General features: G+C 46.2%; 1 protein-coding gene and 1 long non-coding RNA gene across 4 annotated transcripts in view; both read right to left on the minus strand.

The window, feature by feature from the left end:
* Positions 1-26,020, minus strand: part of TCF7L1 (transcription factor 7 like 1) — a 151,812-nt gene that overhangs the window by 119,214 nt on the left and 6,578 nt on the right. The gene's annotated exons all lie outside the window — the stretch shown is intronic.
* On the minus strand, positions 117-20,101 carry LOC135361748 (uncharacterized). Its single transcript, XR_010405578.1, has 2 exons — positions 12,661-20,101; positions 117-12,512 (listed from the first exon to the last, which is right to left on the minus strand). It is a non-coding gene; the product is annotated as an uncharacterized LOC135361748 (long non-coding RNA).

A 26,020-nucleotide genomic window follows, 5' to 3' on the forward strand; every position in this document is an offset into this window, starting at 1 on the left:
AAGCCCGGCTGTTGTCAGAATCACCCTAGGAATCCTTACAACAGATCCCCAGTCCTGGCCTATCTGGATCATAACAGCCAAGGGTGAGGTCCAGGAATCTGCATTTTAAAACAGAATCCCCCCGCCCACTGCACATCATTCCTACACAATCCTTCCCCAGAGTGTGAAAAACCACTGCCTTGCTATGTTTTCGGCAGGTGCAAATAAAAAATTTCAAGGAGTGCATTTTCCTAAGATGTTCCTAGGCAGGAAAAGTCAAGGGAATTCTGTCCACAGGCTGCCTGCCCATCCTCCTGCCGAGGCTCCACTCTGGGAGTGACTAAAGGGGAGAGAAGAGAGAGTCCTTTCACACCGACTGGTGCTGGCTTCCTGCGCAGGTGGGAAAAACTAATTTTCAAACTCCACTCTGGGTGAGTTTCCTGGGCCCTGTTTTTCTTTCCTGAGATGTTCAGTCCTAAGTTTGTATGAGAGAGAAGCTGCTCGAATTAGCAGAGAGGTTAAGAAGAATCAGAGAGGACTCTCGCCCTTTACAATAAGGGAAGTCTTTGAATAGCAGCAGGAAAGCAGGGGCAAAAGTGACCCAAAAAGGAGCTACTGAATATAACTGGAAATTCTGGCTTGTATCAGAGCAGGGTAATGGCAGCCGGGAACACCCTGTGATTTGGTGCTCTACACCATGAGCAGGGAGGGTTACTTGCTCCTTAAAATCGTTTTATCTCTATTTTCTCTACTGCTCAATTTTCTTTTGATGAAAACATAGGACATGCCCCCTCCTGCCCAAACTGACTTATTCCTATAGGCAGGGATTGCTCACTTTGTTGAAAATGCCAGGCTTGATGCTTCTGAAAATGAGGCCCACCTAAGAAATGCATGGTCTCTGCCCCGACCCTAAGACGGCACAGGAGAGGAGAGCCAGCTCATGTCTCCACACTGCAGGGAAAGCGGTCCAGAGCATCTCCACTTGCTGGGCTAAGGGAGCCCTCCCCGAGAGTTAGCTAACAGTTGGCCCTTAGGACCTCATCTTCCTCCCTCCGAGATACTTACCTTTCAAATAGACCTTGCCAGGCTCAAGTGTGCAGAAAGGTTTCAGCTACCTCAACTTTTTGTTTTTTAAAGACTTTATTTGTCAGAGAGCGAGAGAACTTGGAGAGAGAGCACAAGCAGGGGGAGTGGCAGAGAGAGGCAGAAGCGGGCTCCCCGGCTGAGCAAGGAGCCTGATGCTTAACCAACTGAGCCACCCAGGCATCCCTACCTCAATTTTTAATTACAAGAAAATATTGTTCTTTTTTCTCAATTCTGATCTTTCAGTTATCTCAAAGCGAGTTTAACTATCTCAGGCTCAAGTACAACCGAGCCATTCGCTAAAATATTCTGATTGCCAGCCCCTTGCATTCCAGCCTAACGACTACTAAACAGGGAGCCTGTAGTTACAGACCCCAGTCTGCTTTGGAAGAGCCTACAGAATAAGGACCCAGACCGGAGCCGTCTGGCACTTCATGATGGGAGTCGACTGCATCCCTCACTCAACAAGCACTGATGGAGAATGCACACTGGGTGTGCATTGGGTGCCCAGGGCAGACCAAAACTATCGCACGGGGGTCCTGTCCTCCCCTAGTCAGAGAGAAAGCCTAAGCACAAAAACAACCAGAGAACAACACAATAGGCTTTGTCTTGTTCATGCATCACATATAGATATATGGATAAAAACACAGAAGTCATAAGGCAATACAGTGACGTAACACAAAGCAAGTGTGTTGGACTATGAGGTACATGGGGGAAATGTGACAGCAGACTCCTCTGGAGCTCAGGTCATCAAAGCCAATATTGTTAGAAAAGGGACTGAATGTCATGGGATGGCATCTGGAAGGGAAGGAGAAGCACGTGAAGTGTGGGGAAGGGGTAGGGTTTGGGACTGGTCAGAAGTGAGGCTGATCCAACTGGGTGAGGTCAGACAGGAGAGACCTGGAGAATCAGTCAGGGAAGTTCAGACTCGGTGTGTGAAGCCGCTTTCCCAGAAATGAAGTCACAAAGTGACGGTGTCTTTAGAAGATGGAACTGATAGGAATGGGCAGGGTAAGGTGAGTGAAGGAAATGGAGGTGGGATGTTAGCTCAATTCGATTTCTGTCCTGGGATGGTGGCAACCTTGGCCTCCTGCCACAAGCTTAGTTTCAAGAAGCGTATCACAGGGGCACCTAGGTGGTGCAGTCGGTTAAGCGTCTGACTCTTGGTTTTGGTTCAGGTCATGATCTCAGGGTCATGGGATTGAGCCCCAAGTCGGGCTCCGTGCTCAGTAAAGAGTCTGCTTGAGATTCTCTCTCCTTTACCCTCTTCCCCTCCTGCTCGTGTGCACGCATGCTCACTCTCTCTTTCTAAAATAAATACATAATTTTTTTTAAAAGTATATTTACAAATGGGTTTGAGGCCTTCCTCTGATAACCTGCCTGGGCCAGGGTTGTTGCTCCTAAGTCTTGTCTACACCCAGACAGCCAGTGGATGGTGCTCATACTTGGCAGCACTCAGGCACCCCAATTCCCCGGCACCGGCCCCACATCTACTTGGGTTAACGAGCCCCTGCAGGGACTAGGGTGGGCCTACCTAATCAAACCATCCTTCCCCGTGCCCCTCTGTATCTCAGCCTAGCGTCCCCGCACTGGCTTATGGGGGCTGGTCATGTACCAGCTACTAGTTCTTACCACCTGGCAGCCCCACGTCGCTGGCTTCAGCCAAGAGAAAAGGGCAGTGGGGTGCGTGACTGCAGGTGTGGACCAGAGTGTTATCTCTGACTATAAAGGTTAAGTACTTAGCTGAAAACCTTAACCAAAGAAACAGGAAAGAGCCGCCAACAAAAAAATAAAAACAGATAATTGTGCACCAGCATCCCCAAATGGCTAAAACCATAAACCCAGATACAGTAAGCGCCGTTATCCTACGTGGTTAGAGAACGAAGTGTTCCATTTAATCAGATGTCCTGGTAAACGGAGAGGTGCCAAAGACACAATCAACACATGGATTTGGGAGAAAGTTACCACCATAGTTTTGAGGGTGCCCTGGAATTTCTTTTTTTTTTTTTTTTAAGATTTTATTTATTTATTTGACAGAGAGAGACACAGCGAGAGAGGGAACACAAGCAGGGGGAGTGGGAGAGGGAGAAGCAGGCTCCCCGCAGAGCAGGGAGCCCAATGCGGGACTCGATCCCAGGACCCTGGGATCATGACCCGAGCCGAAGGCAGTCGCTCAACCAACTGAGCCACCCAGGCGCCCTGCCCTGGAATTTCTAAATGGTACCTACCATTATACCATTACCTACCATGGTAATCAGACCTCAGATGAGCAAGGCCGTGGAGCAACTATGATTCCTATCTTGCATCTGGAAGCCAGGCCCAGCAGCACAGTCAACTCAGGGATGCAGGGAAGGACAAGCAAGGCCCCCGGGGACCTCCATGCCCACCAAAAGATGACCTTTCCTTACATCCCCCACCAGGTCTGCCCAGGCCTGGCCAGGGCGTCTCCTTATTCCCTAACTGTCCTCTCACCCCTGTGAGGCTCTGGACCCCCAAGAGTTGGACGCTGCCCTTGTTCCCCAACTCTGTCTTGCTTTACTCCTGCTCTCCAGCTCAGAGAAACACCCTGATCCCAAACCCCGGACGCAGAATGCCGTGCCTATGGATCACAAGCACCACCGCCACCCAAGACTGCCACTGCATGGGGTCCAGGTCTAGATCGGACCTTGGAGATGCACACACAAGGGGTCCAAATGCTCACAGGCCTGCAGACACATCAAATTAATACCTCCAGCCTCGAGGCAGATGGGCAGTGCTTTGATTAACAAAACTGGTAATAACTCACTACACTATGTGCCTCACAACTAAGTTTATAAATATGTTCTGTAAACGGTTTTGTACTGTGATTGTGGGGGTGGTTACACAAACCCATGCATGGGATAAAACAGCAAGAACTAGGGCGCCTGGGTGGCTCAGTTGGTTAAGCGACTGCCTTCGGCTCAGGTCATGATCCTGGAGTCCCGGGATCGAGTCCGGCATCGGGCTCCCTGCTCGGCAGAGTCTGCTTCTCCCTCCAACCCTCCCCCCTCTCATGTGCTTTCTCTCTCTCATTCTCTCTTTCTCAAATAAATAAATAAAATCTTAAAAAAAAAAAAAAAAAAACAGCAAGAACTGTACAAACAACACACATAAGTGAAGGCATGAGAAAACGGCGAGAACTGATTAAGGCCTGTAAACCAGTTAGCGGTCACAGTAACATACCATTGTCAATGACCTGATTTTGATCTTGAGCTATAGAAAATGTCTCCACTGGCGGAAACTTGGGGGGAGAGATCCCAGTACTCTTATGTACTATTTTTACAACTACCTGTGAGTCTAATTATTTCAAAAGGAAAGTAAAAAACAAAACCCCACAGAAACCCCCATAAACCTAATCATCTACAATCAAATCATTTCACAGCCACCAGGACCTGGGAGCTGGCACCCTCAACATCTTCCCAGGCCACCTGGAACTGGTTCTGTGAGCCCAGCTTTCAGGTCCAACACGGGCAGCTCAAGCACTGGTGTGAGGCTTGCACATTTCCAGAGTGACCAAGAAGAGCACGTCCCAGTGCACTGGGCTCTGGGAGGAGTAGGTGGTTATTTTGCCAAAAGTCCCTCTCAGCCCCACTCACAGGAGACTTACTGGCAGAGACAGAGAACAGCTTTCCCAAGCAGGACCCAACAGCACTGGAGGGCATATTTAAAGCTGGGCTTGTTCTAAAATGTTTCCCTAATCCTTGTCATCTTTAAAAAGAAGACAAATCCAAGTCCATGTGAGTGCACATGCACACAGGGCTTAGCTCCAAGGAGCCAAAAATAAAGGATATAAACATCAACTAAATCAGTGATTGTCAAGACTGCGATCTAGAATTATCTCCATTGATAGGATTTACCCACCGAATGGGGACAGGAAGTGGTTATTACAAACACAAACCAAGGCTTCTTAACCTCTTTAATGCCACAGACATCCCCCCCACCACCACCCCCTTGGCAGCCTGGGGAAGCCTGCAGACCTTCCACAGAATGGCGTTAAATGCACAAATTAAATCCATAGCATTCCAAAGGAAGCCAATTATGGTAAATTGCAGTTATCAAAATATTTAAAAAATTTTTGCTGTGGTAATATTTAATTAACATATTAAATAAGACCTAGCCGTGAGTCTCATAACCACCTCAATTCTGAAGCAGTGACGAGGCTAACGAAACTTAGAGAAATATCGACAATGACTCCAACAGATTGGAAAAAAATCCCCGCAGTTCCTACTGGTGGTGGTCACAGGTACGGCTAATGTCACTATGGTTTCTTGTCTCCATTCATAATTGAAGGAAATGCAATTTTTCAGCTGGTGAGAATGAAGTGTGATTTTTCTCCATCCAAGTGTTTGGAGCCTGCCTGAATTCTGTCTGTGGAAGAACGGCCTCTAGAGTAAGCAGCTGACAAAGAACTTCCACGGGAATGAAACACTGCCTCTTCTTCACACCCTTGTCACGACTCCCTAACCTGGTTACCAATGATAATGTCTGCACCTTCCAAAGAACCACCATCGCCCAACATGGGCCCTCTCCTCCAGAGCCTAAATGCATCCACTTGGGCGCCTGGGTGGCTCAGTCGGTTGAGCGTCTGCCTTTGGCTGAGGTCATGATCCCAGGGTCCTGGGGTCGAGTCCCGCATCTGGCTCCCTGCTCAGCGGGGAGTCTGCTTCTCCCTCTGCCTGCCGCTCCCCCTGCTTGTGCTCTCTCTGTGTGTGTCAAATAAATAAATAAAATCTTTAAAATAAAATAAAATAAATAAATGCATCCACTCAAACCAAGGGGGAACATCAGCATGTGACTTGCCTTTATCTGGGGCCGGGGAGGCCCGCCCCTCATAGCTCACCTCTCCTTTCAGGCCCTCAGCAGCTCCTGCCACTGTGAGGAAATTAGAGGAATTCTACCCATCGCTGGGGGAGCCTGAACGTAAACCATCATCCTCCAAGTGTACCCAGGACCAGGAGAACAGAAGTCAGTTTGTCAGGAAATTAGTGCTGAATGCTGATAATCAACCAGCCCCGGAGCTCTGCGCTCTGAGCAATGTAAGGGTGTAAAGAAAAATACGCGGGTCTACCCATTAAAAGCTGTAGTTAAGGGAGAAAGCTTAGATGATAATAGTTACAGGCTGAATTGTACAGGTCTCCAAAAAGATATGCCGAAGTCCTCACCCCACCCCGCCCAGTACCTCAGAATGGAACCTTAGATGGGTCTTCACTGAGGGAATCAAGTTAAAATGAAGTCAGTAGGGTGGGCCCCAATCCAATAGGACCGGTGTCCTTACAAAAGGGAGAAATTTGGACAGACACACACAGAGAGAAGACAATGTGAAGAGACACAGAAGAGAAGACAGCCATCTGAGAGCCAAGGAGAGAGGCCGGAGCAGAGCCTCCCCTCACAGCCCCCAGAGGGAACCGACCCTCTGACACCTTGATTTCAGACTCCCAGGCTCCAGAACTGGGAGGGAGCACATTTCTGTTGGGTCAGCCACCCACTCTGGGGTCCTGTGTTATGGCAGCCCTAGCGAACTAATACAATATATGAAGTCAAATATATGGCCTGGGAAAAGGAGATCTTAATTCAGAGCCCATCAAACCACGTCTCCTTCTGGTTCCACTCATCGGTTTAAAATTAGATTCTATTCAGAGTCTGCTTCTGGTCTCTGGGAAGGAGGGATGGTCCAAGGCCCAGTCTTTTGGAGGCTAAGACTGGAGGATGGAAGGGGCTTAGGGAATCCAGGAGTGCACTGTTGGTGACTCTCTCACCAGCCCCGGACTTACTGGGGGGCTACCCCCTCAGCAGGCAGGGATCTTTGTAATCCTTTCATTCAAATATCCTGTGAGGAGTTTTGGCCTAGGGCAGTGGTTTACAAACTTGGCTGCATAGTAGAAGCCCCTGGGGAGCTTTTAAGAAAATTCCACGCAAGCTTGAGCCCCACCCCAGACCAACTGAATCAAAATCTCAGGGGGTGGGGGCTGGGCATGAACATTTTTTAAAAGCTCCCCAGATGATTCTAATGTGCAGCCAGGGTTGAGAGCCACTGGACCCTATGACCTTTGAGGGCCTTTCCTTCTCAGAATTCGGCGAGAGTGCATTTTGTGTTTATCTTAGTGGTTCTCAGGAGCGTGCTGGGGCTGGCCTCGGGTCTGGTTTCTTACAGGTCCAGTCTATGGCGGCCTTTATTGGGTATGAGTGGAGGAGTAATTCTGATAAACAGGGGGGGTGGTGGCAGAGAGGGAAGGGAGTTAAAAATGCCTTTCATTAAAACATCAATTTAATAAGATTTGGTTAGGAAGTTCCTACACGCCAGGAACTCAAAAAAGGATCCAGAAACAAGCTGACAGCTATTGAAGTGAGGAGTGCCACAAGTGAGGAGGGCAAGCCACCCCCACGGAAACAGAAAGTGCCCCCAGAGATCATCTTAAAGGAGAAACCAGAATGTCTTCTGTGAGAACAGAAGAGCACGGGGAGGCTTGGTCCATGAACTGAGATGATTTTAGTTTAGTTAGATGCAGAGGAGACAAAGCCGTGCAGAGACCAAGCACACATGAATAGCACTGGTTTGGGAATCCGGTAGGTAACAAGGGGTAGCCCGGCTGAGGTAAGGCAGGGCCCGACTTTGTTGCTCTCCGACTTTCCTGCTGGGGCTGCCTTCCGTCTGTAGCCACAGAGCAGCCTGCAGACCCTACCACTGCCCGAGGCAGGGGGGTCTCAACCCAGCTATGCACCACCGTTTAAAGGGGAGCTTTTAATAAATACAAGTGCCAGGGTCCCAAGATCTAGAGATTCTGGGCACATGGGTCAGGCATGTGTCCTTTCAAAAAAAGGGGGGGGAGGGGGCCTCCAGGGAGTTCTGATGGGCCAGTAATTCTCAACCTTTGGGGCTATCTCAAAGCTGTGATCTCCAAACTTCTGTTTCTGAGGGCAGTCCGCCAGGACTATGGCCCACCACTGGCTTGCCTTGTGGGGCCTACCTGTGAGACCCTCGGCCTCTGGCTCCCACCTAGGACTGCTCACCTGACTCCCAGCCCAGGCTCGGCCTGGCCACCGGGAGCTTGAGTTCCTATAAGGATGCAGCCAGGCCCAGCTCTGGCTCCTCTCAGGCCAGGGTCTAGACACCAACCTGGCTAAGGAGCCGCCAGTCTTGGGCCCACAGTGTGGAAAATCGTTCTCACCCTTGCACAGAGACACAATATGTTCAAGAGCACAAACAGGGGCTTCCTGTTATGGCCTGAGTGCTTCACATGTTAACCGGGCTCCCCAGGCTGAAGACCACCACCACAGGGGACCAGCCTCAGCACACACAAGTCATTCCCTTCCTCTGACGGGAGCCATCTGCGGCCAGGAGGTGGGAAGGGCAAGCCCCCGGGGCCCGAGGGAGGGCCTGGAGCTCAGGGGACTCACCCCCCCAGGGGCACCTCCCCTCGCTTACAGCTCAGCTTCTCCCCATGTCTGTGCCCCTCCCACAAGGGCCAATCAAATTCTGGCACCAAAACCCAAACATCCAAATCCCATTTTACAGACTTTATGCATGCTAAAAAATACCCTGAGTTCATTCAAGCCTCCCAAGTATCTAAGAATCTGAAATTTCACCAGGATATTGGGCACCTGCAACGTAGCCGGGACACTGACGTCAACACCTGATTTAATGGGAAAAGTCTCTCATGGGGTGAAGCTGTTACAGCGCTCCGGGGGCGCTTGGGCAGGCTGAGGAAGTAGATTTTTTGTGAGCCAAGTGGATGGCAAAGTCTTTGCTAGAAGGACACTGGCATATTCCCCAAAGCTAGCCCAGCAGGGGCATTCACGGCTGTGCGCTGATGGATCACATGTCTGGTCCTAAGTCTTCCATACCTGCAACGAGAGGCCAGACAGACCTGGACAACCACCCCTGTCCTACACCGATTCAACAGCAATGAGCTGTGGGTTCTCGATGCTGTTTGTAAATGATCCTCAGGAACAAAATTAAGCCTCTTAACTTTCTTAAGATGTACCAAGACTTCAAAAATAAAAGATGGGCTCAAATCCACTGTTAAGAGTTTCCTGTGTTCGTTTTTTCAAACTCCTCTTTCTTCCTTGGGCAGTCTCTAGCTTAGGGTTGTTATTATTGACAGCATTCCTTTAACACTTTGAATGCATCTGTGTCTTCTTATCACACACAGTTTTGAAGCACTGGGCTAAGAGAAGTGTTTACCGTAAGCCGGAACACAGGGATGGAACAGATAAAAATGTCATGCGGCAGACACGGCTGAGGCAGGTGGGGAGGAGGCAGGATGGGTTAACGCTGGCTTGTCCATACTGGAGGAGCGCTGGTAGGTGGCAGAGTCAGTGCAGTCAGAATAAAGGGCAAAGAAAGGTGGGAGGCTTTCCAGAGAGCGGACTTGATTTTCATGTTTTTCTCTTACACCGGTAGGCAGTGAAATTCCTAGTAAGATGCACATAATGTGGCCAACAAATCTTTGGGAAGAGTGTTAGAAACAGAGCAGTGGTTGCCAGGGCAAAGAGGGATGGGAGGGTAAACCACAAAAGGGTAGCCTGAGCAGTTTTTAGGGACCTGCAACTGCAGCGGTGGCTGCATGAGTCTATATGCGTTACAGGGCATGAAACTGGGGGCGCCTGGGTGGCTCAGTCATTAAGTGTCTGCCTTCAGCTCAGGTCATGATCCCAGGGTCCTGGGATCGAGCCCTGCATCGGGCTCCCTGCTCCGCGGGAAGCCTGCTTCTCCCTCTCCCACTCCCCCTGCTTGTGTTCCCTTTCTCGCTGTGTCTGTCAAATAAATAAATAAAATCTTAAAAAAAAAAAAAAAGAAGGCCTAAATATGAGCTTTAATTTCTCCCGGGCTTTTCCCATCTCTGATGTCAAAAGGCCTACACACAACCCAGCCAGACGGAGGTGCCTGGCTGGCTCAGTCAGAAGAGTGTGCGACTCTTGAACTCTCGTGGGTTCAAGCCCCGCACTGGGTGTAGTGATATATATTTTATAAAAGAAAAAAAAGAAACCAGTCAGAGTTCAGGCAGTGCTATGGAAAACAGAAGGAATGCGTGAGCCTCCCTTCGTACGGAACGGGTCTTCCAGAGTGCAGGCAGCCAGCTATGCCCTTCTTGTCTCCGGCTCCTTCTGGAGAGGACATCACTAACCCAAATGCAAGGAGTGAAGAAAAGCCAAGCGGGGCAGGCCCGGGACCAAGGCTGCAGTTGAGCCTCACAAGGGGCAAAGCACATCTCTTTGGACCACGAAAGGGGCTCAAGCCAGGTTCCCGGAGGTTGGCGGGTGGTCCAGGGCACTGAGGGAGTCCAGGAGGCTCCAGGAGGAGGACAGCAGGCTCCAGGGCCGCCCAGAAGCCACAGGCAGGACAACAAGCCTCGGAGAAGCTGCAGAGGCTGCAGAAACCCCAGGAAGAGTTTCCTGTCTCGAGCGCCAGTCTCTCTCATTCCAGGAATCCCCTTTTCCTGAAGCTCGCTTGCTGTTATTTATTTATACAAGGCTGAACCCCACCTTCCCGAGCTCTGCAAAGCGCTCCTCACCACAAAGCCCGATTGTGCTTCCACATCCTCACAGCCAAGGCGGAGACAGAAACTGGCCTGAGGGAAGACGGTCTATACCAGGGAGGGAAATGTAGTCTGATTTAAAGGCGCGGGTCTCCAATAACAGAGAGCTTTGTTGGGACGGAGAACACCCTAACAGACAGCGCGGCGTGCCGGGGGTTCCGGCCTATCTTGGTGCCAGGGGGCCCTTCAGCAGGTGAGTTGAGGCTGTTTGGTTTTGGACCATCTCCAAAGAAGCAGGCCTCACCACAGGGCTGGCTGAGAGATAAATTAGCATGCTCTTCTGCTCAATTATCCACTTACAGAGAGGCATAGCAACATTTTATTAAAGCACAACACACAGATGAAAGATACATCAATAAGAGAAACCCTGAAATTTTTTTTTTCCAAAAGGAGATGGGAAAACTACCATCCCCCAGAACTATCCTGGCCCAAACAACAGTGATTTTGGCAATTCAAAACTCAATGGTTTTTCTTAGGGCTCACAAGGTGGGTTTTCTCTCTGCCGCCAAACCTCTCTCAGTAAAAGGTTTGGTCAGAAATTATTTTTAAACAGGCTCATACCTCCTCACAACAAAATACATCTATAAAGTGCTAAAAGAGCCCGGCTTCACATGGAGTCTGGACACCAAACCCAAAAGCATAGAGGGGGTCCCAGAGGAGAGCGGCTGGCCTAGGTCCAAAGCACCCACGGCAGAGGGGACACAGGAGGAAACGGAAGTCTGTCCACTGGTCAGTTCCTCGTGTGGCGTCCCCCAGCTGCTGCCCCGTCTCCCGCCTGCACTACCAGTGGGTTCAGAGCACCTCACTCACACCGGCGAGTATCTACAGCTGACCTCCCTAGGAGGCTGGCTCTGTACCTTCCTTCCTCCCCACAGGATGTTTGCTTTCCTCTTGGTCCTCCATGCAACGTTCTGACAGGAGGTCCCCAGCCTCTCTCGTCCCAGAAGGCACCTCTAAAACCATGCTCCTGTCTACGCAAATGATGAGTAATTACCACTAATTGCCCCTCACGTCCTACTAACCCCAGGACGTCCCCTGAGCAGGGAAGGTGGGAGAAAGGAGCGGAAGGCGGGGAAAGCCAGTCAGGGTCTCTCCCATTCCGCCCCTTTCAGCCCCCCAAACCCTCCCCATGCCCCCGGGCGGTGCAGGCGTTCCTGCTCTCCAGCCAGAGGCCTTAGCACTGCTCAGGGTTCTGTTCTACAGCTCAAGCCTTCTTAGAGACAAAGCTCTGGCACCGTTGACCATTTCCAAACCACAGCTTTAGAATGCAACTCCTGGAAGGAACTCCCTGGGTCACCCAGTCTTCACTGCTCAGGTCACGTCCCTCAAGCTCACGCACGCCATCCGTGTGGCCCAGTGGGAGGTGGCCACTTAACAGGAGCGGGACAAATCTGGGTTCTCTGCCAGTCCCTGCCCCTTGGAATGCTAGGTACCCTCAGACAAGTCTGGTTTCCTCTAGAATGAAGCAGGAAAAACCACAGTACCCACAGGGTCATTCTTAGGATTAAATGAGTGAATGTATGCAATACTTCTCTGGGACACAGAGAACACTCAAAGAATAAAACTGTTATCACTGCACAAAGCTCTATTCAGACAGAAGAGGGACTCAAGGACCAGTCCTTCTATGTTTCTCAGTAGGCTCCATGAAATCAGCAACTCTCTCCACCCCTCTGGGCTCGGTTTCTTTCGACCGTCACTAAAATCCAACTCTCATCTCCGAGGTCCCTTTTTAAAACACACACACAGACACATTCACACAGTTTATTTCACGTGTGTACATAACATGTGTCTGTACACCGGGGTTTTCAACTGCAGCACAATGGATATTGGAGCAACCTAATCTTTTGTTGTGAGGAACCATCCATCCTATACATTTTAAGGTGTTTATCAGCACCCCTGGCCTCTACCCACTAGATGGTAATAGTTCTCTCCCCAATCATAACAAAAATGTCTCCAAACCTTGCCAATGTCCCCTGGGGGGCAAAATGGCCCCAGTTGAGAACTAGTCATGTACACACAAACACACGCATGCACACATGCACACACATGGAATAATAGGATGCCCACTCTGAGAGTGAAGAGCTAAGCAGAGTGAGAACAGAGGAGAACCCTCTCTCCAGGTACAGAGTCCTTGCAATGTGCTCAAGGCAACTTTACGGGGACCGAGGCCACAAACATACACAGTACTCTGGAGCGTCTTTACATCTGTGAAACAGTTACTGTGCTCATAAAGACTGCCTGCAGACTTAATTTGGCTTGCACATACAGAGTCCTATTTACTGCGAAAACTTGCCAGGCCAAGCTCCCCAGGTCTAGTCCAAAGTGTACTCAGGAACTCGGCCTGGGCGAGCAGAACACAGGGGGTTCTGTGTGCTGCCTCCCTGCACACTCACCTTGAGATACTTGAGGAAAAGGAAGCCGCCTTGGGGCAGCGGGCAGCTGTGGGTTATTCTTAAGGAAGAGGGCAGCTTGCCACATGTGTGCTTCCCTCGGACTTGATGTGTTACCAGATTTGATGAAACTTCTATTTTCCCAGTTCAGAAGAGCTAGGGGCTTGGTAGACAAGGCTTGTGTATCTATGGACACGAGACCATGTGTACACACCTACCCGTAAAAATGAACAGTAGTCACAAATATGGAAGACAGAGGTTAAGTGGAGGAGGGGAGGCAAACGTCTGCCTTAAGGAGAGGTCTGTTTACCCCCATGTGTTTAAAAATGAGAATCCTGAACTCCCTCTCTACCTTATTATGACTTATTTAACATTTGTTTTTAATTTGCCCAAGATCATAATCTTCACCAAGGACCACGTATAAGCCAAACTTGAACTTGAAAACCAAGCTGGACCTTTGTTCTGCCTGCATGAATTAGTGTACAGAGGGGCATCTGATTTCTCCCTCCCCTAACAATCTGGAACACTAGTCCCTATGTATGTCACTAATGCTGGGAGAATGGGCCCTAAGACAGGCCTCAGGAAACGAAGGCTCTAATCCTGGCCGATTCACTTGTGTGCCATGGAGACAAGTTATTTCAAGTGCTGAGCCTCCTCTTTAAGTACACTGATGGTTCCCTGCTAGCTGATGCATGGAGTAAATTAAGTAGAACTAGGAAGAGCTAGAGAATCCTAGTTACTCACACTGACAAGGAAGTGCCATGAGTAGAATGGTAGCCCAGACCCATCCACTGTTCCCAAAGTGGGTTTTGGGGAACACCAGTCCCATGAGATGCCATTTGGAAATAAAGCATTCTGTGGTTCCTTCATTCATCCAACAAATACTTATTGAGGGCCTTCTAGATGCCTGGTGCTATAAAGACAATAGAGAGCAAAAGAGACCCACTCCCTGACTTCTTCACTAAGTTTAGGATCCACAGACAAGTGTCCAGAGACTAGGCCACCTCTTTCCCAACAGTAAAGGGAGTTCACATACAGGGAGCAAGGAACCACATCTGAGGCTGGGAGGCAGAGAGCAGGAGGGGACACGCATGCTGGGGGTGGGGGGAGGGTTAGGGGGTAGTATTCCAAACACAGGGTTGGAGGAATACTGCACAATGCACTCCCTTGTAAGAGATTCATGGTACACATTGGCGTGTTAACAGCCCCAGAAGTTCTGTCCTACCTATTAACATCCCAAGGATGTTACTCTGGGAAACGCTGAGTGGCATTATTGTTCTCGTAGCCTACAAGAACCTTCCGTATGAAACAAAAGCTCTTGTTCATATAACTGGAAAACTACGTGTCCTCTCAGAACAGCCAAAATACCTTGGGGTTGCTAATGTAATTCTAAAGTATTTTCTTTGGCACAGACCTATAAAAACATATGGCTTCCACAACTGCTGACGTACTCCCAGTATCACAGATGAAGGAAAACCCACAGCTACAAACCAGTGGGCCAGAATCAAAGGTCTACCTCCAGCACAGACATCTGCTTTATTTGTTAAAAGATGCATGTAGACCTAGGGGCTCAGTTGGTTAAGCGTCTGACTCTTGATCTCGGCTCAGGTCATGATCTCAGGGCTGTGAGATGGAGCCCCGCATTGGCCTCGGTGCTGGGTGTGGAACCTGCTTAAGATTCTCTCTCTTCTCTCTCCCTTCGCCCCTCCCCACCCCAAAAAAGATGTATGCACAGCCTCAATACTGAGATAAATTGAGAAAACCTTCAAAAAAGTAAAATAAAAATGATCAACCACCAATGATCAAGTTATCAAAGATTATACCCTGAAAGATACCAGAAGTGAACAATGATCGCCCTTGTTAGCCTACAACGTCCATGAGGAAGACGAATTTTGCTGTTTCTTTTCTTTTAAAGATTTTATTTATTTATTCATGAGAGACAGAGACAGAGAGAGAGAGAGAGAGAGGCAGAGGGAGAAGCAGGCTCCCAAGGAGCAGGGAGCCTGATGTCGGACTCGATCCCAGGACCCTGGGATCATGACCTGAGCCGAAGGCAGACACTTAACCATCTGAGCCACCCAGGCGCCCGCTGTTTATTTTCTTATATATGATGCATAAAGAAGGAAATATAAATAAATAACAAATACACATGTGCAGATTTTGTGTATAAAGTACTGTGCTAGGGGTGACAGTGATCAAAAGGGACAGTTGACAGCCAGGGTCCTTAAGAACATGGATTCTAGAAAAGTAGCAATCCAAAACTGAGTGAGTATCATTAAGTGCCCAGGGAATGGTACAGTATAAAGACTAAATTTTACAGGGGCTAGGGAGGACCGGAAAACCCAGGACTGCTGATGCTGATAATGAGTTTACCTTAACAAAGCCCTTACTGTACCAGACAATGTTCTTCATGCTTGTGTACAACCTTATTTCATCTTTGCAACTATGAGGTAGGTCCTAGGAATATATCAGAATATGGCCTTGGCCTCAGCATTCAATCGACATCTGTTATTCAGCTTCAGCTTCAATCTTCAGGCCTGAATTTCTGCCTGGTCAATAATCATGTGGTCACAGGGGTGACCAACATATTTAATTAATGTAACAATGTGAGAAATAAGGAAATGAAGCATGTTTGAATTCATCATCATTATCTGAACATGCCGCTTCAGAAACAGGGAAGCATTCTTTTTTTTTTCTTTAAAGATTTTATTTATTTGTCAGAGAGAGAGAGCAAGAGAGCGCAAGAGCATAAGCAGGGGGTGTGGCAGGCAGAGGGAGAAGCAGGCTCCCCGCTGAGCAAGGAACCAATGCGGAACTTGATCCCAAGACCCTGGGATCATGACCTGAGCCAAAGGTAGATGCTTAACCGACTGAGCCACCCAGATGTCCCCAGGGAAACATTCTACATGTAAAGTTTAATGGAAATATCCTTGTGAGCTTTATCTCTAGAAATGTTATCAGTGGCAGAAGTATGTTATTTTTTTTTGGAAGAATACAATATAAGCATGAAACATTAATCTTACATAGAAAACAATTACAATGTACAACTACAGTTCTTAAATAGGATTAGTTAACTGCATTACTAATATTAAGAGTACATTTAAAAAGAACAGCATATACTTTTTTTTTTTAAGATTTTATTTATTTATTTGAGAGAGAGAATGAGAGAGAGAGAGAGAGAGAGAGCACATGAGAGGGGGGAGGATCAGAGGGAGAAGCAGACTCCCTGCTGAGCAGGGAGCCCGATGTGGGACTCAATCCTGGGACTCCAGGATCATGACCTGAGCCGAAGGCAGTCGCTCAACCAACTGAGCCACCCAGGCGCCCAATAGCATATACTTTTTGAGCAAGTGTTTCTCAATATTTTTAAGTTGTAATAGGCATACTATATTCTACTTCTAAACTCTATATGATTGCGTGGTGTGCTCATAACATTAAATGGAATAACCTTTAGAAACTATATATGCACCCTTAGCAGACTATGGTCTCTAAATAACATATTTCACTAAAAGGAATCAGAGCTCCTTCTAGAAATAGCTGATCTGGAAGGGGGAAAAGCACAAGATGAGTCTGGAATGTCCTCCCATAACAGTAAGCAAGGAAGCATCAAAGACCACTGGGATTGTGTCAAAAGGACTCAGGAGCCAATGGGAAGAGGCTTCCACCAGCTAAAGATGAAACAATTGGAGTATCAATAAGAATAATACTCACAAATGGATTGAAACACAGGAAATAGGTTGAAATCCCTGAGTTCATATTTTAAAACATAATTTCATTGGTCACCTTTGCAGGTTATAAGAAACCAAACGGAAAACTAGTAAATAAAGGGAAAGAATCAAGCATTTAAATTGCTTTCCCCATATGATCTACAGGGGTCAGCACACCTTTTTTGTACTGGGCCATATCTTTTCAGTTCTGTGGGCCAAATATAGACTCAATGGCACCTACTCACCTCAGCCCTTGTATTGCAAAAGCGTCCAGAGGCAATATGCAAACGAATGAGCCTGGCTGTGTTCTAATGAAACTTTATAAAAATAAGTAGCAGGGGTGCCTGGATGGCTCAGTTGGTTAAGCGACTGCCTTCGGCTCAGGTCATGATCCTGGAGTCCCGGGATCGAGTCCTGCATCGGGCTCCCTGCTCGGCAGGGAGTCTGCTTCTCCCTCTGACCCTCCCCCCTCTCATGTGCTCTCTCTCAATCTCTCTCTCTCAAATAAATAAATAAAATCTTAAAAATAAATAAATAAATGTATCTTTAAAAAAAAACAGTATAGCTGATAGATGAAGAAGGCATGACACAAATAGACTATCACCATTTTGAAACTGCTAATGAAGTAATGGATGTGAGTGATGATCATTGGTGGCTGCTAATTTCACAGACAACCAGACCTTAAGTGTTTCATAATATAAAGACACCATTTATGAAAGAGACTTTTAAAAATAAATTAAAAAGGAGAGAGAAAAAGAGAGAGAACCCTGAAGCTTGATCAAGAATCTAAATCCAGGGAACTCCCCTACTTGCTGGATGGGATGCTGCCTGAATCATAAATCACTTAATAAAGCCAAATAGATTTTCAAATTAAAAAAAAAAAAGAAAAAAGAAAAGAATCTAAATCCAGCTAACAATTTTCAGGAACTACAACGGACAAAAACATGTTACAGGACATCACAGGGTTGCATTTAACAAAATCCAGTCTGTGAGGAACTCCACAGGAGTCATCAGATAAAAACCTAAAAACCTAATTAGGAAGTTATTTACATCCTATGAAGAGTGCAGAGCAGAATGTCAACTTTGCTACCTCAATATTTCACAAGATTTCAAAATCATGTACCACACTTTCATGATAAATCACCTATGATCCAGGCATAATAAAGATGATGAAAACTATGAAAATAAGAAACTGTCATAAAAAAAAAAAAAACCCCAACACTCATTTTTTTTGGTCCCCCATGGACCAAAAAGATCTTGTTCCTTCATCTCACTTAGTATTCACAAATATGCAGTAGAGCATCACAGAAACAATCTAGGCATTTATAGAGTTGTAAAATTATCATTCTTCCACTACAATGTCAAACTTTCAAAATGTGACCATCAATTTGGCCACTACAAAGTAATAATTGTTTTGGCAAGAAACATCAATGGATACTAAACAATGGATGAAAATTTGATGAGAAACGGGTTATTTACATAGTCACAAAGTATCTTCCAACAAGACACTTATTAACTACAAAGAGAAAAAATAGTAACTTCCTTGGAGAACCCTGGCAGACATCATTTTTACCAAGTGATCAAAATTAACATCAACTGTAGCAGGAAAAATAGATGGTGCCTCATGAGAAGCAGAGAAGGACACAGTAGCAACTACGTAGTTTTCATGCCTAAAATATAGAACCTGAATCTATTCATGAAGAAACATCTGAAAAAAAAAAAAAAAAAAAGCAGAATTCAAGGTCCTTCTACGCAATAAGTGCCTGTAATCTTCAAAAGAATGTAAAAGACACAAGACAAAAGATCTGTTATAGACTGAAGGACACTAAACAGATACAACCAAGTGTAACACATGACCTTGGCTCATCCTGGACACCTCCCCCAAATTCGTTTTTGTTTTGGGGGGTTTTTTTTGAAGATTTTATTAAGTAATCTCTACATCCAATGTAGGGCTTGAATTCACAACCCCGAGATCAAGAGTCAAATGCTCCATGGACTGAGCCAGCCAGGCGCCCCCCAAATTCTTTTAAATGTTTCTTTGGCTCCAAAAGACAGTTTAAAGACAAGTAGCAACATCTGAATAAGGTCTATAGATGAGACAATAGGTCTATGTTAATTTCCTGATTTGATAACCACATTGTGGTTATTGTCTTTGGTGTTAGGACATACGCGTGAAGTTACCTAGGAGTAAGGGAGCACTGTATTTGCAACTTACTCTCAAATGGCTCAGAAAAAAAGTTATGGAAAAACAGAAAGATAAAGAAAATACAGCAAATACTAACGTTTGGGGAAATCTAGAGGAAAATACGTGGGAATTCTTTGTACTATTTTGTACTTTCTCTAGGTCTGAAAATATCTCAAAGTAAAAAGTTAAAATTAACATATATATTCCATATATATGAACTAACAGTACATATATCATTCTGTTGAGAGCTATTTGATTAAGAATTCACACAAACTGGCAATTCTGTTACAGTGATATGTAACTCTTTCCAAAGGTAATTGATAAGCATATAAATTCAAAATCTGCACTAAGAACTGAAAGTTGATATGCTAATTACTTTTGTTGAAGCATTTCTGGTCCTCCTGTGACTATACCATTTAACCATTTCCTATAAAGATATTTTCAAATACTGCAAGAAAACATCCACTTATTAAGATACTGGTTAAAATTTTTGGCCGCTAAACATCTTAATAAAGTTGTAATAATACTATAAATTATCTGGATGACATTACTCATTTCTTTTTATATCCCAGAAATTCATTCTATGATGCATTTAGTTTTAGTCTTGTGCAAATCCTGGTTTAAAAATGCAGTCTATTCAGCCAAAATGTTAATTCAGTAACCTTCAAATATACCATTATCCCCATTTTGCCAAAGAGCACCCTAGGGTACCGGGGCACAGAGCCAGACCAGGGCTGGGCTGAACTTCAAGGGGAAGCCAACTGTGGCCAAACTCAAGTCCCAGACCCCTTGAGCCATACTGCCTCCCCAAGGGAAAGGAGTGGCCTGCCAGCAGGGTCTGCTCCTCTATCTCTCAGGCCTTGGGCTTTTCTGCACAGCAAGTTCTTCTCTCTTCCTTCAGTGCCAGGCAAAAGCAACTGCTTTTAAGGGGCTCTCCCAAGCTCCAGTTGCTCTCACCATCCCAGCCCCTTCCTGCGTTAACTCTCCTTACGAGAGCCTTGCCATCATGATCCATTTCCCACTCTAGAATTCAGCACCAGAGTTTCCCTCCCTGGCAAGCATTTTATTTGTTTTTTGTTGTTGTTGTTGGTTTTTTTTTTAAAGATTTTATTTATTTATTTGACAGAGAGAGACACAGCGAGAGAGGGAACACAAGCAGGGGGAGTGGGGGAGGGAGAAGCAGGCTTCCCACCGAGCAGGGAGCCCGATGTGGGACTTGATCCCAGCATCCTGGGATCATGACCTGAGCCGAAGGCAGACGCTTAATGACTGAGCCACCCAGGCGCTCCCTGACAAGCATTTTATAACAGAAAAGCTTATGTTGTAGGGCGCCTGGGTGGCTCAGTTGGTTAAGCGACTGCCTTCGGCTCAGGTCATGGTCCCGGAGTCCTGGGATCGAGTCCCACATCGGGCTCCCGGCTCAGCGGGGAGCCTGCTTCTCCCTCTGACCCTCTCCCCTCTCATGCTGTTTCTCTCTCTCTCTCTCTCTCAAATAAATAAATAAATAAAATCTTTAAAAAAATAAAAAAAAAAAGAAAAGAAAAGCTTATGTTGTAAAGTGTTTTCATGTCACGTATCTTTAACATGCCTACTCTAATATTCTACCTCTCCTCTCTGCGGTCCTCCTAGAAAATAGTTCAATAGATAATATAATTGATAAGCAAAGACTATATCCAATTTACATAGAAAATAATATTCAGGGCACCTGGGTGGCTCAGTCATTAAGCGTCTGCCTTCAGCTCAGGTCATGATCCCGGGGTCCTGGGATTGAGTCCCACATCAGGCTCCCTGCTCAACAGGGAGTCTGCTTCTCCCTCTGCCCCTCTACCCACTTGTGTTCTCTCTCTCTCAAATAAATAAAATCTTAAAAAAAAAAAAAAGAAGAAGAAGAAGAAAATAATGTTCAGGGGTACCTGGCTGGCTCAGTTGGTGGATCATGCGGCTTCTGATCTAGGGGTTCTGGGTTCAAGCCCCAGGTTGGATGTAGAGATTGCCTGAAAATAAATCTTAAAAAAAAAGAAAAGAATATTCATGCATGCACAAGCAAGTGGGACTTGGTCAAGAGTAGGAAGCAGGCAACAGACCAAGTCAACAGATGCATGTGACAGTATTTTCTATCGTGGTATCTAAAGAAAGAAGTTTACCACCTCAAGATGTGAGAAGAAAAACACAAGGGAAATCGGAGGGAATCGATTAAACGGAGCTGCAGAGCACAGAAAAGCAAAGAAAGATCGAGAGCAATGAACACTATCTCTGAAACTGTAAAGAGACCAGCCATTAAAGCTCTGACTACCCCAGGCAGGGTAGGGATTAAAAGTGCCTGGAAATGCCACCAAAATGAATACAGACATGTTACTCCGCACTCCTCTTTAACTTGTACACACCATTTCTTTGTGCCTCGTTCCAAATGGCATTTTCACACGCATTTGGTGGTCAACTCTCAGTAGAGGGGCACTCTAGCACTGTGGCTGGAACGATGCCTCAAACACTTTCCAGAGGAGGGACTCTGGGCCCCTCACTTAGCTCTGTCTCAGCTTCCTCCAGGATAAAACAGATCATGAGAGCAGACGTGCAAGCATCCAATTCAGTAACAGTTGTAAACAGTGTGATATAGTGCCCTGGAACACTGCAGGTGCCTACAGGGCTGTTTTTTAAAATGTTGATGTTTAAATATTCATGCTGTCAACATCTGACAAATGTCTGTGAGTCACTTATCATGAGTCAGGTGTTAGGGTTTAATAAAGAAGTATTTTGAGGTGTACTTTCTCTGTAGCACTGCGGGGCTCATTGTAGATCCCCCTGAGTAGTGGGGAGAGTAAAGCCCAATGATGCAACTGAGCCCTAGTCCGGTTTCCATCCTTCATAACTGTTTGATCCTGGCCAAGCTCACGGTCTCCCTGAGCTTGTGCTCCTCGGTGGGCTGGATGCTTCCTTCCAGCTCGGAGGGCTCCAGGGTACCTAGGCAGGGTCCTTGCAAAAGAATCTCAGGGAGGAACACCCAACCCCTAACAGGTATGTATTATAAATCCATCTGACCTTAGCAACCTCGATTTATCCTTTTTGGAATTTATGGGGAAGAATGTAGTCCCAAACATCAGAAATCACTACTGCCAACAAATCTGGACTTGTAAACTGATCAGCATTTCATACCACTTATTCCTATTTCTTTTGTTTTTTCTTCCTCATTGTTAGATCTTTTTTTTTTTTTTTTTTTAAGTAAGCTCTAGGGGCGCCTGGGTGGCTCAGTCAGTTAAGCATCTGCCTTCAGCTAAGGTCATGATCCCAGGGTCCTGAGATAGAGCCTCACATCTGGCTCTCTGCTCAGCGGGGAGCCTGCTTCTCCCTCTCCCTAATGTTCCCCCTGCTTGTGCTCTCTTTCTCTCTCTCTCTGTCAAATAAATAAATAAATAAAATCTTTAAAAAAAAAAAAAAGCATCTGCCTTCAGCTCAGGTCATGAGGCTCAGGTCATGATCCCGGGGTCCTGGGATTGAGCCTCGCATCGGGTTCCTGCTCAGTGGGGATCCTGCTTGTGCTCTCTTGTGCGCGCTCTCTCTCAAATAAGTAAATAAATAAATATCTTTAAAAAAAAAAGTAAGCTCTATGCCCAACATGGGACTTGAACTCATGACCCTGAGATCAAGAGTCACACGCTCCACTGACTGAGCCAGCCAGATGTCCCTAGATCCAGCTCTCTTTTTAATCATAGTTACTATCTCTCATATTTATGTCTTTTTGTTTTCCACACTTTAACAGATGTTCCTACAAATAATGGCCCCATTCACTGTATGAGGTATAAGACATTTATCTCACTAAGATTTAGTGTCTTGCAATACCCAGATTTCCAGAAGGGCTTAGCTAGAACCCCAAGTGCCTCCCCACATTCTATCAACCATACTCAGAAGCCCCTCCTGTTAATCTTTCCACCATGCTATTGTTTTCAGAAAAAGACCACCTGAAGGATCATTTGGGAAGTGAAAGAAAAAGCACTGAGTGACCTGAATCCTAATTTCAAACAATCTTCCACCCACACCCACACATGTACATACACACACACCCACACACACAGAGAAAGGGGAGTAGGAAGGAGACTAATACCTTCTCTACAATTCTCAAAATAATTCTGTGTAAATGTTTAGTATTTATTTCTTTATTAGTCAACTTACTGAAATAGTTATAAATGACTGGCACTGATTTTAACTTAGAGAGCTTTAAAAGAGCAACCAATTTATACGTTATTTTATAAAATAAACAATACAGGAATAATATTTGCACGCTTGGTTCACCAGAGCTTGGTTTATTAACCAAACTATGTTGTAATACAAATTGCAGGGGTAGCAAGCAAGTTCACGCCTCCCGCCTTCTTCTACACCAAAGACACACTTGTGTATTCTTCCAGCCCTCACCGAGTTCAACAAGGAAAAACTGTCCCCACGTTCAAAAAATTCTAATGTTAGTAGATAGCCACTTTTCCTCCAAAGAGGGTATACGTGCGGTGGTGAACTTCTGGGGGCCGCCCACTAAAGGTTATGTAAGTCCTCCGAAGTACAGTCCTCCAGAACAACTTAAGCCCCAGCCACTCACTTCGACAACTGTTTATTTGGGAAGGTGCGTTCCCAGGTCCAATTTGTAAAGTCAGAACAAATCTACCCACCCTCCACCCCAACCGGTAACTCCCATCAGGATTTTGGAACTGAAAAACAAAGGTCAGCCGTCCTCCCAATGGGAGGAGTTAGTTACATCAGGCGTGTGAGTAGTCAGTCACAAGGGTAGGACAGGAAGACCTAGACTTTAAACTCACAACCAAGTTCAAATCTTTGCGCCGTCAATTACCAGTGGTGTGACCTTGAACAAGACACTTGACCCCTACCAGTCTGCTTGCACAGCAGCAAAATGGGAATAGCAACTACCTACTTCCTAGCAGGTTAGAAGCTATGAGAAATATTAAGGATTTATTTTTTCATTTTTTAAAGATTTTAATTTATTTGACAGAGAGACACAGCGAGAAAGGGAACACAAGCAGGGGGAGTGGGAGAGGGAGAAGCAGGCTTCCTGCGGAGCAGAGAGCCCGATGCGGGGCTCGATCCCTGGACCCCGAGAGCACAACCTAAGCCGAAGGCAGATGCTTAATGACTGAGCCACCCAGGCGCCCCATATTAAGGTTTTAGAAGCTATTGCCAAGTGCTTTCCAAATGGGGCGGAGCTGTTAACACCCTTCAGGAACAGCAAATGAGAGCCCCCACTTTACATTAGCCACCATTTAAAAGTCATATTAAGACAAAATCTGGTAATTTGGTGGGGGGGGGGGGGGATTCTTCTCCTTATTAGCATTTTTTGACTACCTAGGAGGTTGAACATTAGTTTCACATATGTGGTTGTTATTTGTAGTCTCTTCTTTTGGGAATTTTTTGTTTATATTTACTTTATGGTTACTTTCTACAATTATGGTGAACACCTGGGGCCTTGTTCCTCTTGAATGAAACAGATTTCTTTCTTTTTTTAAGGATGTATTTGTTTATTTGAGAGAGAGAGAGAGAGAGCATGAGCATGGAAGGATGGGCAGAGGAAGAGAATCTGGAAGCGGACTCACCGCTGAGATTTCTAAAATGCTATAGCACAGTTCGAGAGTATGAGTGTGAGTTCATTTCCTATCCTGAGGACTCCAGGTAACTAAAGTTATCACCCCTTATCACATCCACAAAAGCGCCTGAAAAGAGCCATGTTTAGGAAAACACTTTCATGGTTTTACTTTCAAACTCTGAAATGTGTTTCTAAACTAATTGTTCATCTTCCCATGAAAATCTGTAGGCTATATACATAATGAAAAGATTTAAGATTCTGAAATTTATTTTAGAGCCTTAAAGTTATCTGTCAATGGAGGTAACTCTGAGCATCTCTAACACCTTATGAGTCGAAGAAAGAAACTCTACAGCGCCCCAGCGTTGTTCACTCAGAACATACGGTACAGAAGAAAAGGCGAGTCACCTTTATTTCCCTTGTGTTCCCTTCATTCCTGAATGCCAAGGTTTTGGAAACTGCAGTTTATTTCATCGTCCCTGAAATCCAATCCAGTTTGAGAGGAGATAATAAAGCATGGGACATATCAAAACCTCCTCCAAAAATACATTATCAGGCTAGCCCATTTGGGTTGTTTTCTACATGCTTTTAAGCATTCAGTCCTTTCCCATCCCAATTATTTATCACATCCCAGTATCTGCCTCTGACAGCAAATGAGTTGTATTTTGATTCCCATCTTTATCCTCCTTCAAAATCAGCCAGCTGCAGACATTAAAACGAGGAAACATGTCCCAGGTGTGTCCTATCTCTCAATCAACTCACAATGTTTCATTATTTAACATGTAGCTAAAAGGTTCCCAAAGGTTTTGGGTTTTCTCATGGGGTGCGGAGGAAGGGCTTGTACTGCCAAAATGTCCAGAACCTTCACCCTAGCCAACTGGCCCTTGGTTTGAGAACACCAAAGCTATCTAGCCATCCGATGCACTGCCCCTCAATTTCTGCCCAACTCAGCCTCTGCCTTTCTCCACATCCTCATCTTCAACTCCAGGGCTCATCTGTACAATTGGGAGACCATCTACTGCTGAGCGTCCTCTGTCACTGAAACAAGACTGACTTCTTCCCAGTTCTAGTCTCATCTCTTCTTCCTCCTGTCTTCTCCCCCATTCATCTTCCACCCTACCCTACTGCCCTACAAACAAGCTCCCACTCCAGCATCCCAAATAGACTCTTCTCCACGGCCCATGGCTCTTCCTTCCCTCTTCTTACCGCAGCCAAACTTCTTCAGTGGGTTGTCTGGAGTCTGGTTTTCAACATCTTCCAGGTTACGGTAGACAGAAAATGTGTAAGGTACACAGGGGTAGCGTGGGAAGGCTGCCCGACACTGTGGGAGTCTGGTCTGGGGTTCTGGCTGAGTAAGGGATGGGCCACTCCCTGGGACCAATCCACAGCACAGCACCCAGGCACCCAACTGGGAAGTGCTGAGGTAGTATCTCTCTGTCTCCCCATCTTTATCACCCCCACTTGCCTGGATTACTTGTCTCACTGGGCACCAATAACTTCCTAATTGCTAAATTCCCAAAGCTCCTCTTTACTCCCCCATCTTCTTA

The sequence above is a fragment of the Mirounga angustirostris genome, unplaced genomic scaffold (genome assembly GCF_029215605.1).
Source record: "Mirounga angustirostris isolate CCGP_5_RB_7025 unplaced genomic scaffold, mMirAng1.0.hap1 SCAF_10, whole genome shotgun sequence".
Classification (NCBI taxonomy): domain Eukaryota; kingdom Metazoa; phylum Chordata; class Mammalia; order Carnivora; family Phocidae; genus Mirounga; species Mirounga angustirostris.